The following is a 10,625-nucleotide window of genomic DNA, read 5'->3' as shown; positions in this document are numbered from 1 at the left end:
TGTGGTGTCCTTTCATTTGGTATTAAAGGGGTTACGTATGGTAAAACAGCTGGCTTCACATGCCCTCTTGAGTTTAGCCTAAGACTGCTTTGTCCATGCTACCACTAGGATAACTGGTCTATAAGGTTGACTTTACAACCATCACCATAAGGGTTGTTTGGACTGATACAGGGTGCCCACTAGAATAGTGGACATCACATATCAGGCCAACTTCTCACAGTGGTAAACAGTGAGAAGTACATTTTGTGAAATTAATTATGTCTGTTTTTCTATTCATTGTAGTAAAGTGAATATGGGCCTACATTTCTGCATGCCAGTAGTGGGTTAATTCAAAATTATTAAGAATAAATGAACCGAAAATCAAGCTCTGACAGAGAGTGAGGAAGGCAAAAGGCTGATAACCTTCTAGAGAACATTGCATGTCTGCCAAGTAACAGAAGGATGGCCATGAGAACAAGAGGAAGTGTATAAACTTCTTCCGCAGAAGCGGTAGTGTTAAACAATGAAGTGTAGAGACTTGTAACATGTTATTTTCTAAAGGAAGTGTGTATTCATAAACGTGGTTAACATAATGTGAAAATATGCTGAACAAAGAGCGCTATGAAAATATGAATGCGACTATGGTGGTGTGATAGAACACCCCTCAAATCAGCCAATAAGAGACTGAGTTTTCGTAAATGTTTCAACAACTGTGGTTTGGACATGTAGGGTTTAGGGTATAATTGAGGTGCCCTAGGGGGTATGTTTTGCAAGTGGTTGGGAAGAAACTTAGAGGGAGTTCGTCGCTGTCCATCGGTTTGCTGAGGCCTACCTGGTTCCCGTTACTGTACAGTAACCAGTATCCTGATAATCTTTTTTCCCTGAATCTGTCTCAGGGGATCCCTACTATACCCGTGGCCAGGGGGTGGTATTTCTCCATTTCCTTAGGTTAGTATTTGCAAAAGGATCCGTACTTTGAATAATAATTTGCAAATGTATTTTGTCTCTGAAACTTTTGTCTGTACGCCTAACCACTCCTTCATGTGCATTTATTAATTATTGATATGAGTTTGACACTGTATGCATTGATAAATGTTCTCTCTCTCTCTCTGCGATGAATGCATTGTTTGCTTTGTGAAACTGTAAATGTTGAGCTCCTATTTGCTACATTATTTGGTGATAAACATTATTAGCCCTACACTGAGTTTCTGGTTATTTAGTAATATAGATAGATAGATAGTGCTTATTATTACCATCAACTTTGCAACTTTATGGTCCATCGACCAGAGGAAAGAAGTAGACATGCAGGCTCAGTTAGATATTTAGAGTGATAGATACGAGCCTGTATAATGAACAACTGATTTCAAGTGTTCATTTAGTCTTGAAACTAAATACAGCATCATTCAGCAGATGTGTGGGGTAAATGTGTATGGGCCTGTGTTATTTGTTGATTATCAATCCCTGATTTGGCGCTGGATCATTACACCACCTGGTATTTCCAGGCAGTCTCCCATCCAGGTATTAACCAGGCTCGACATTGTTTAACTGCTGAGATCTGGTGCTTTCAGGGGGAAATGGCTGTAGGCATGAAGAGCACTGACTTTGGGGATCTTAGCTTTTTTCATTCTACTTCAGTGCAAGCCATTGTAAGCGAGACAAGCCACCCTCATTCACCTAAAGCAAAACAATAACTAAAAAAGACTACAGCACCTGCTAGTCCAAGGGGGTCTCTCATCCAGGTGCTAACCTGGTCAGACCCTACTTATGTGAGAACAGACAAAATCAGATGCTTTCAGGGTGGTTTAGCCGTAGGCATGAAGAGCACTGACTTTCGGGCTCTTAGCTTTTTTCATTCTACTTCAGTGCTGGCCAAAGTATGCAAGACAATCCATCCTCATTCACCTAAAGCAAAACAAAAAAAAACAACAAAGCCTTCAGCACCTGGTATTCTCAGGCGGTCTCCCACCCAGGTACTAACCAGGCCTGACCCTGCTTAACTTTTGTGATCAGACAAGATCAGACGCGTTCAGTGTGGTTTAGTCATAGGCATGGGAGACACTAACTTTGGGGCACTTAGCTTTTTCATTCTTCTTCAGTGCTCGCCATATTAAGCGAGACAAGCCACCGTCATTCACCTAAAACAAAACAACAACAACAAAAAGTCTACACCACCTGGTATTCCTAGGTGGTCTCCCATCCAGGTCAGTCAGTAATACTTTTATTTGATTGCATTAAAATCATAAAAGGGTGGGACAAACCACCAAGGTACATTGAGCATCAAATAATCATTTAGTAAAAAGAAGGATTAAAAACTAAACAAAGTTCATATCCTCAAGATATAAAATGTATAAACATGTAAACAGTTCGATAGAGAAATGTGCAAGTGATTTAGTTTAAAAATATTATGGTAAGTTCTGTTTTTTATCCAGTTCTTTTGCTGCAACGTTCCAGAGTTTTATGGCTCTACAGGACAGTTGGATCGACAAGCCTCCAAGGCATTTTATAACTGCCCCTCTACAAGTCCTTCTTCGTTCTGTCCTTAATAATTCTCGAAAGTCATTTTTTCGACTTTCAGATACTGATGGACAGATGCATAAAAGGTGTAATAGAGACTCATCACCTTGTCCGCAGAGGCGGCATTCCTTTGTCGACCACGTTTGTTTCCACTTTGGGGTAAGATCTTTCGTGGGGAATGACCCCAGCCTTAATAGCGTCAAATAAAGCTTTTTTTGGTGGGAAAAGTGTTCGGAAAGGTACAGTTCAGGTTTCCGCGTTTTATAGGATTGCATCATTGCCCTTGTGTGTTGCTTTTTTGCGAAGGCTGTTTTATCCATAGACAGTGAGATCCGTTTAGTTGCGTTCTTCACCACGTATTTGAATCCAGAGTAGGTAGTGATTGTAAGCAAGGCCTCCTCTAACTGTGGTGCCAAAAGCGATTTGTTTAGGACTGTGAAAATAGATTTATTTATCCTGGCTTGATTTTCGATCTCCTGCTAACAATAATGGGCTAGGGTGTTATCTTCGGCTGCCCTCATTCTCCAGTAATATTTAGCCAGGGCCCCTTGTCTTGCTGGTGTCTGGTTTTTTAAGCGTATTCTAAATGTATTTGTACCTGTGAGATGTGTCGATGGATTAGAAACAAGTTCTTAAAGAGACTAGATTGAGCTGTGTTCAGGACTATTTCTTCCTTTGTGTTCAACATTTCTGACCCATATGATATATATGGCAAGAATTTTGCTGTGATTACCTTAAGCAGGTGACCCGTTGAACAACCTTTAAGCTTATTTTGTAAGGTTTTAAATGCAAAAAGCAATTGTTTGGCTTTCGTTTTTCCTTGTTCGAGATGTTGCTTAAAGTTGAGGTTGTAATCTAAGTGGGGCCCCAGGTATTTATACGAATCTACCTTGGACAGTGGTTTCTAATCTAGCTTCCAGACAAATTTCCTTTTTTCTTTGTTTTATGCCATTTAAAGAAGCACATGACCTTCGTTTTTTGATGGTTGATTATTAATTGAGCAGAGGTGGTGTATGCTCCTAATTGGGCAATCAATAATTGCAGGCTTATGGGTGTATGAGCTAGAAGGACGATATCGTCCGCATATTGGAGGCTTGTTGTGGGTGATTTGCCCATTTTTGGAGGGTCAGCTTGGATTGAGCAGAGGTTCTTCTTAAGTTGGCTGTATGGATGTTAAATAAACAGGGGGCCAGCAAGCACCCCTGTTTTAGTCCGTTGGTTGTTGGAATTTCGTTTGTTATACTACGGCCATCTCCTTTCCTTATTTGAACCCATATTTGTGAATAGAGATTGATAATTGCCTCCAGGAGTTTGGTTGGGGCACCCCAGTTTTTCATTTAGCCCATAGCTTAGCTCTTGGTATTTTATCGAATGCTGCTTTGAGGGCTACAAAGCATGCGTACAAGTGCTCGATTTTGCGTGGGCTTGGTTAGCTAAAAAAATAACCACAGAGATTTTCCTGAGGGTGCCCATCCCAGCACGGAATTCAGTTTGAGTATGTGGTATCAGATTTGTTTGGCTGACCCAGTACTCCAAGCCTTCCAACAGATTTGAAGCATACATTTTCGTCTCAACATCAATGAGTGCTTTCAATCTGTAGTTGGACGGGTCAGAGTGTGCGCCCAATTTGTATATTGGGTTTAGGTTCTACCTCGCCAGGATTCGGGAATTGTGATGGTCTCTAAGATGTGTGTAAAGAGAGGGGTTAGACGACCAGACCAAAATGGTGGATCTTGTTGAAATAAAGCATTTGGCAGGCTGTTGGGCCCCGGTGCTCCTTCAGATTTTTTTTTTTTAATAGTTTTCAATGTCTGCTCTTGTGAAAACTGGGGGGGGGGGGAGTTCCTGCAATTCTGACCTGGTTGTGTCCTGGACTTTTGATTCGCCATTGGGCTCCTTCCCTTTTGATGTTCCGGGATTTGTGATGTCTTGCTCACCTAGGAGGGGGATTGCATTGTATGTAGCTTCAATATGGGCTCTCCATGTGTCCTCCATGATATCAGGGTTGTGGTGTCAGTTCTTGCCATTTGATAACTGATTGATGGCTTCCCAGAAGAGTTTAGAATCTCTTTGTTTGCTGGCATGGAGGAGTTTTGCTCAAAATTGTTCTTTGTACTCTTTCTTGGCTGCCTTAATGTCCCTTTTTAGGTCTTTTGTTATTCTTGTTATTGACATGAGTGATTCCTGAGAAGGTTCTTAATTGTTTGTTCAGTTTTTTTTTTTAATCCTTAAGTTGTTTGTATACCGAACTGCCCCTGTCCGTCTTCTTGTTTTTTTACTATTGCCCAGTCTGTAGTATATTTTGTTTAGGTCGCGGATAAATAACTCCCAAGCCCTTATTCGCAGTGGTTCGGCTGCGAATCCCACAAGTATACTAATGCGTATCCCCATGATGTCACCTATGCTGTCCTTTTTCCAGGTGAGGCGTTTTAAGTTGTAACATTGAGTTGATAGAGACATTGCGTTGTCTTGGCCAGATCTTTCAGTAGTTGTGAGCAGTGTAAAAGTTTGAGGATGATGGTCACTTTCTGTCCTTTCTTTTATTTGAAAATGCAGAATAAAAAGGTAGAAGGTTGTGGCCCGTGAATGTGTAATCAATAATAGAGGCTGTTTTATGTGTTACTCTTGTGAATGCTGCTGGGGTATCTGCCTGCGCTCGTCCATTGAGCACGCACATTGAAAGGTTGTCCAGCGGAGCTGCACATATCTGGCCATGTGTGTCTCATCGTTTTGTGGCCGAGGTACATCCGGGTGTACGTTTTTTCCTGCCATGTGATAGATTCATGTTGAAGTCTCCGGACAGTATTGTATTTGCCTGTGGATAAGCGAAATTTAGTGTTTCTAGTGTTGCTATTAGTTTCTCGATTCTTGGCCCCTTTTGTTTCGATGTAGAGTGAATATAAATGTTAAAAATTAACAGACTGTTGGGAGATAAAGTATCTAGTTTAATTCATAGCATCCAAGAGGAGTCGATAACAGACACTTGCCATAAGATGTCTGTCGAGATAAAGATAAAAAAGCCACCTTTTGCTCTCCCGAACTTTGTATCTCTCTTGGCCGGGTTCAAATATTCCTTGTAGCCTACTATTGAAGAGGGATTTGTCTGCCATGTTTCTTGGAGGAGAGGTATGTTGTACTGTAGGATAAATTCCATGAAGTCGGCTTCTTCTAGTTTTGGGCTAAGGCCGTTCACGTTCCAGGAACAGAGCTTACACCCCTCAACCGGTTTTATGAAATAGCTTGGTTGTGTTCATGCCATTTCATGATTAGCTGGAAAAGTGGTCATCTGTCGGGTACCAGAGGGCATGGTTGCTTCATGATGAGCGAAAGAGATAGTGATTTTTCTTCCGGTTTCGCCTCTGCCATTTGTTATGCTATGTTCGTCCGAGCCTTTAGCCCCTTCTAGAATGCCCTCTGGTTGGTTTGTTGTAGCGGTCTTGGGTAACAAGGATAATCAACCTCTTTTAGCTCAATGCCCCATTTGGAAAATGTCTTCTTCTGCCGCCAAATCTGCTTGATAAAGGATTATCGGACAATGTAGTTGTTGTGATTTCTTGTCCGATAAAGTTGGAATTAAGTCTGAATTCAATGTTTTCCCGATTGCTGGTGTTAATGTGGCTCAGAGATGGAATAGCTTTAAATGTTAATAGTGCGCTTCTGTTGAGAATATCAAGTGTTCCCCACAAGGCATAATGGGGAATCAAGTCTATCTTATGGCTCTTGTTTGGAGAGTCAAATCGTGGTTCCTTCTCTGGGCTCCTTTCTATAGCTATGTTTACCATAGTGTCAGGGACTGTCCGGGACTATGTGGGGAACACAGTCAGGGACTTGGGCAAGGACTGGGAACTGGGTAGAAAACTTACACAGGAAGAGGAGTACAGCGCTGCCCAAGATCATACAGGAGTCAGAGGAGAAAAAGGGATCCAAAGGGGAAGCCTGTACAAGTGAACAAGATGGGTAAGACTTAGAAAGGAAGGGCACTCACAAAGCATTTTAGCATTCAGAATAACTACACCCAGGATGAATGTGCAAGACATATATATGAAACAACATTAACAATAAAGGGGGGTGTGGGGTAAAGCACTCAGGAGCTCCACACGGGAAGACTGAAGCTCAGTAAGTTTCTTACCCACAATTGCTGTTACAGATACTGACTGCAAGTACCCACATGTAGGATATAGATACAAAGGCAGGGTCTGTGGAGCTTATACCTATGGTGATGTTATACATGTAACTCAAAGACAATACTCACAGTGAACAAGAAACACCACCTAGGTAGTCAGCTGTGCCCACGGATCCTGGCGATCAAACAGGAACGCGCAAGCCAGTAACAGCAAAGGGGTAGAACTAAACACAAGCACAATAGACAAGGAGCTAGCAAGGAGGAGTGCTTAACAGGAAAGGAAGGAAATGACTGGGCACACTTGGCAGAAAGCAGGTAACAAACATACAAGGTAACAGAAGTAAGACAGAAGAATAGAAAGATAGCAAACTAGAACTGGAACCAAGGAAATGGGAAGTAAGGCAGGGACTGGAAATGGATATACAGAAGGGGAGGCTACAAGGGTATACTAGAATAGTGCAGGTTAAGGAATCAAGAAAACAAAGAAGCATAGAAGGCAGTATTGGGGCAGAAACAAGAAGTGAGGTAAGGCTCGGGAGTCAAGGCAGCACTGCAGGCAGTGCTGGTTCAGGAACAGGGAATTACTAAAGCTTCAAGGAGTCAAGGTAGCACTGCAGGCAGTGCTAGTTCAGGAACAGGGAAATTACTAGAGCTCAGGAGTCAAGGTAGCACTGCAGGTAGTACTGTTTCAAGGAAACAGGAAAGAGCTGCAACTCAGGAAACAAGAAATGCTGGGACTCAGGAGCAGGAACTAGATTTGAGCTAAAGCTCAGGAATCAAGGTAGGACTGGCAGTGCGATTTCAGGGACAAGGGAAACTGCTGCTGCACAGGAACTCTAGAAACAAGGATAGCAAAAGCTCAGGGAGCACTGGAAACAAGGATCGGTCTCACCAGATAAACAGCTACAATGACCAACCTTTGCCTGAAGGGAGCTGGGGCTTAAAAGAGCTCACAGAAATCACATGCAGCTGGTGTGAGAAGGATAGCAGCAGCCAGCCACAAGTGAGCTGAATTCCTCCACCCATCCTTGGCCTGCAGGGGTGGAGACAAAGCGGCGAGCAGGGAATTCTGGGTAATGGAGTTTCAGGCATGAGTAGGCTGGCTTTAAGTCTAAGCAGGCTGGCTTTCACAAAACCCGGCATGGATTGTGAATGGATGTCAATTCCCAAATAGTGTCCAAATGGCTGGAAGTCAAGATATGCATGCAGGGGAGTGTCAGGAAGCATATTAGAACACTGGAGAGTCCCACAGTTCAGCCCCCTGGTGGTGGACACGAGAATTTAGGGAGCAAATTGTGACACATAGTAAGCGACAAATGTTTTGAAAGCGGGTTCGGGTGGTCATGTGTGTTGTTATGACGATCGATTTCGGGGTTCGTTGAAGCGTTGGCCTCATTGCCTCCTGAGCGGTGTCTATTTGTTGCTTGAGTATTGTGATTCTCTTCTCTGTCGTGTAGCTTGGACGTGATGGCCTCCTGAGGGCAAGATGTAGTTGTTTTGACCCTTGGTGTTGGTGTAGCTTTCATGATTTTGGTAGCCTGGGTTGTTGAATTGTTTTTCTCTAGCTCTTTGGGGGGCTTAAATATGCTGTATATTTTTGTTGATGGAGGTTTTTCCTAATATGTTGGTTTTGGCTACTTGAGTGGATGGACGGGTTTGTTGGTGGAGTCGTATGCTCCTCAGTGCTTGCTGCTTCTGAGGTAATTTGTTTAGCGTTTTCTTTGCTATTGTTCCTGTCTTGCTCAATCGGTGTAGTATTTGTGTTTGATCCCTGTCCAATTAGTTTGCTTTTCCTGGCTTTTCTCAAGGGTTTTCTCTCTCGCTTGGTTAACGTAGTTGTTGCTTGTTTTTGGCTTGCTGGTGGTTGCAAATATTGGTCAATGGGCGATGTGCCTAGTGCACCTGTGTTGCCAGACCACTTGGGGATTTGAGCGTGAGTATACTTGCCTGCAGTGGCGGCTCCACCATTAGGGCAGAGGGGTCGTTGCCCTACTGCTTTCTCGCAGTGCGAGAAGCAGAAACATAACATGGTAATACTACCATTTTTTGTTTCTGCTTCTTGCACTGCGAGAAAGCAGAAGTGCCTGGTTTTGGGCGGGCGGGTAGGCGGGCCTGCTCCTGGGCATGGGGGAGTGGCTTGCCCACTGTTATGGGTCGTGACTGTTTGGCCGGCCCTCTGGGGCCGACCAAAGAAGTCATGCACACTCCCCCTTTTCTCTATGTAGGCTGCATGCAGACTACATAGAGATAAGGGCCTCGCCCGGCTGGGCGCCGTACGCACCAATCACAACGCTGCAAAAGCATTGTGATTGGCTTAGGGGAGGGCAGGGAGGATACCTGTAGAAAATGCCGACCCGGGCCAGGAGCAGCTGGAAAACGCGGGACTGGTGCAAGGTAACTTTTAAATTTTTTTTAATTAATCCGTCCCGCTTCCTCCCACCCGACACACCTGTGACCCGCCCACCCCCAAACCTGCGTGACCCCCGACTCCCCCCCAATGCCTGCTCGGCCACGACTGCATACATCATTTCTAGTTAGATGTGTGTCACTCTTGCAATGGCTTGTATTACTATCCTGGTTGAGGCAGTGAAGAGTGGAAAAGTGTTTTGTGTATGTGCAATGCATCGCTCTACGTAATTGACAATTGAGTCTTTTTTTGTGGCAGTGGACAGCTTCTCTTCCGGTAGGATCTGTGGTCATTATTTGTGCCTGTGCAATGCATCGCGCAACGTATCTTGAACCCATTTATACAATTTGACTTGTATCTTGTCAGGGGCGTAACACAGGCCCCCTCAGCCCACGCGTTGCGGGGGGGGGCGCTCCAGGGGCCCCTCAGCTCACTCAGCAATATGCCCAGGCCTCGTAAAAAATTAAATGGTACGCTCGGGCCTCAGAGGCTCTTCATCATGAATTAAATTGTGCCAAGTTCAACTGCGCACGCTCGGGACCCGCGCGCGCCCCCGGCAGGGTCTCAGTCGTCTCCATTAATAAAAGTGTGCGCATTTACGTAAGTTCAATTGCGCATGCCCGAGCCCTGCGAGGGCCTCCGGCCGGGCCTCAGTCCCTCTGACTTGGCTTGTACCGGTCGTGCCATCTCCTCTTCCTACTGCTGGGTGTGGACACCGTGAAGATTGCTGCAGTTTTGGAGAGCGGAAGCCCGCAATTTTTAATCAGATAAGCCTATTAATAGCTGTGGGTTTGGGTTTCCCTGCTCCTGAGTGAGCTCCAGAGTGAGATGATGCACCGCCAGTTTGCTGCTTCCTCATTCTCTAGCAACAGCCCTGGCCTGATGCTCGAGAAATCCTGCCGGGGGTCATGTCATGTGAGAGAATTAAGCGATTGACTGCCTAAAATCTTTGCCTTGTCCCTTTTGATAAATGTCTCTATTTTGTATAACTCTTGACAGTGAGTGGGGCGTATGCACCTGCACATAACATTAATTAACAAGCATCGACCGTAGTAAGCAAGTACCACTGACACCGACAAGTAACATAACCCTCTGGTAAACCTCCAACGAGAGATTCTTTTCCTGGATCAAGGCAGGAGCAGTAGTTACATAAATACTCACCGGCCGCACCCATTGTTACATTAAAACGTTGCTTACGTGGTTCTTCTGCCTGTGTCATGCGTCTGGGATGAAATTTCTCTTTTATCCAGTTTTAGATTATGTTCTTCGCATTTGTGTTGCGCCAACCATTTGTTAATTTTAAAGTATGTATTGCTTTTTCATCGGGTTGACCACATGGCCCAATGGATGGGCTTCAATGTTCATATGCCTCTGTGACGCCTTGTTTCCAGACGTTTTCTTATTCTCAAACTGGCCTTCCATTTGTGCTCGCTGCAAAGGCTATCAATTGATTGTGTGTTGGTGGATTTTGGTTGCGTGAGGTTAAAAGAGTATGTTCAAAGTTTTATTTAGTGGTTTGTGTACATTAATCTGGGCCACTGAAATTATGCAATTTTGTAGCTGCAGCCATTTTCGCATAGTTAATGATTTGCAATATATAAT

The 10,625-nt window shown here is 44.1% G+C and overlaps 1 pseudogene; it reads right to left on the bottom strand.

Annotated features, from left to right (window-relative positions):
- Positions 1-1,908: 1,908 nt before the first annotated feature.
- LOC144825586 (5S ribosomal RNA) lies at positions 1,909-2,027 on the bottom strand (annotated as a pseudogene).
- Between the last annotated feature and the right edge of the window lie 8,598 nt (positions 2,028-10,625).

The sequence above is a fragment of the Lissotriton helveticus genome, chromosome 3_1 (assembly GCF_964261635.1).
Source record: "Lissotriton helveticus chromosome 3_1, aLisHel1.1, whole genome shotgun sequence".
In the NCBI taxonomy this organism is placed as follows: domain Eukaryota; kingdom Metazoa; phylum Chordata; class Amphibia; order Caudata; family Salamandridae; genus Lissotriton; species Lissotriton helveticus.
Note: the sequence above shows the minus strand (reverse complement) of the source record. Positions and strands in the feature narration are given on the sequence as shown.